Raw genomic sequence first — 2,117 nt, 5'->3', positions numbered from 1 at the left:
CAATGTTCAGCCTTCACATTGATTATCATAGCATTTGCACTTCACATCACTTTCAACCTTTGTAATGACATAAAAAACATTAATCAACATTAATCAATTGACTTAATGATGGGACCAGCCGGTAACTTATGCTTTAATACTATTAATAATAATACACCAACGTTTTAATCAACAAATGTATGTATGTCTGTTGGCATTTATGTCAGAAATTAATGGAGGTTTTTGGTTGTACTCGCGTGGGTTACTATTTTCCCGCTCTTTGATGTTACCAAAACCCTTGGTTCTCTGTCATTGGGTCATTTCTTGTTTTCGCTTTGTAAAAATGAAATGAGGGTATGTGCCTACAACGAGGGTTTGTATGTATGCAACTGTATTGAGCTCTGTAATGGCGCTTTGTCCACTCTTGGTTGTTGATTCCTCTGCCTGGTTATCACTCTTCTCCGTGGACGCTGCTATCTCTGTTATTTTTTAACTTCCTCTACGTAATTTACTGTGGTTGCATTCCTCGTTGATTTGTTGTTGACTTCATGTGGTTTTCAGGTCGCGTTCACAACGGACCGTGTGCTCAGATTCCACAAATTCTCGCAAGGTAAGTCTTCTCCTTCCTTGCTATATCTATCTGCCTAGTTTTTCTGTGATGCTAAGGGTGATAGCTCCTTGTAAGCAGGGCTCCCTCTTGTGTCTGCGACCCAGTTTCGAGCCCACTCTGCCAATGCTAACTATCCTTCAGGTAAATGAAGTTAATACTCTTTCCTACACTGTTTGTTATTGGTTCTCACACTCGTTTCTAAAATTCATTCACTAAATTTTCTCTGTTGTTTCTACTGCACAATGGGGTTTGGCTCTAGGTTGAGTCGTGGCTTGGGTTCTGTCGATGAAACCAGTAGGCTCATTCTCTACTATAGATTTTTCCATTTACAGTTTTGCTTCTTCAATTGCTGGTTTAGTTTTCCAATAGGTTAGAAGAATGAGAGGGTTGGCTCCTCTGTCTGTTGTTTCATGTCCAATGACTTCTAGCTGCAAATTGTAATTAATTTTTTTTCTTCTCTGAAGTACTATAGTCATACTGGGTTTCAAACCCTAGCTTCGTTGTTTATTATTGTCTGAGGAGGAGGTCACTCCAGTTTGCTGTTGCTAGTCTTACGCTTTTGATAACTATTATTTATTTCTATATTCCAACATTAAATTATATATAATGGAAACAAAAGATTTGGTTACATATGGTTACCTCTGTTGTGAAGGAATTCTACAGAGTTTGCATTCTGCTTGCTTTCTTCTTTAATGGTTGCTTGTGTCGTGGATCTGGAACTTGAATTGTTTTCTGGGATTATGTAACTTTGTTCCTTGTTAATGCGATGCTTCCTATTCTCGTCATTTGAAAATTAAGAACTCTGTATCTGACTATTAGAAAAAGGTTGCTAGGAAATAAAGGAACGCATCTCTTTGTTTAATTTGTCATGCACAGTAATTAATAGGAAAAGAAATTGAAATGAAGGATTGCTTGATACAAATGGACTGAGATACTTAGGGTTTTGAAAATCGTTTTCTATTGTATTCTATTACTGTTCTCTTCAATCAAACCTTTTCAAAATGTATTACATTGGTTTTTTGTACTGTTTACCCATAGTTACTTGAACTGTTCATGGTTATTCTTCAGTTGCTTTTTTTTTTTTTCAGTTACATAATCGATAACTTATTTCAGGTCTTCTTATGCTGTAAGATATACAATTTACATATATTTTTCCTAAATGAAGAAAATAGTTGTAAGTTGAATTAATCAATAAACAAACACACAGTGTCGGTAATGACCCTAACTAATTATATTGTTCCTAGGTTCCCCTTAACTAATAATGAAATTAAAAGAAAACAAGTTCCTACACTCTATTTTGATTAATCAAACATAAAGAAAACCAAATGATGATAAATCTCTCCACCTTAGCTAAGACCAACACGCAGTCATGGTGCCCTTAGTTGGATGCTCCTGCATCAGGCTCCTAGGGTAAGAAAGATTCAAGACTCCCGTCCATGAGCTTCTCGACTGATTAACCCACTTGTTGTATCTATCTCGTGTTAAGCCATGAACTGTCCTTAGTGGGATGGTTCTTCCACTTGACCAG

At 36.6% G+C, this 2,117-nt stretch overlaps 1 long non-coding RNA gene across 1 annotated transcript; it reads left to right on the top strand.

Moving 5' to 3' along the window:
* Nucleotides 1–292: 292 nt before the first annotated feature.
* On the top strand, nt 293–843 carry LOC149238773 (uncharacterized). Its single transcript, XR_016245417.1, has 3 exons — nt 293–426; nt 541–589; nt 668–843. It is a non-coding gene; the product is annotated as an uncharacterized LOC149238773 (long non-coding RNA).
* The last annotated feature ends 1,274 nt before the right edge of the window (nt 844–2,117 follow it).

Source organism: Pinus tabuliformis, chromosome 8, assembly GCF_031772625.1.
Source record: "Pinus tabuliformis cultivar Carrire ecotype Pingquan chromosome 8, CPIR1, whole genome shotgun sequence".
Lineage (NCBI taxonomy): Eukaryota > Viridiplantae > Streptophyta > Pinopsida > Pinales > Pinaceae > Pinus > Pinus tabuliformis.
This window is presented reverse-complemented; position numbering and strand designations above follow the sequence as displayed.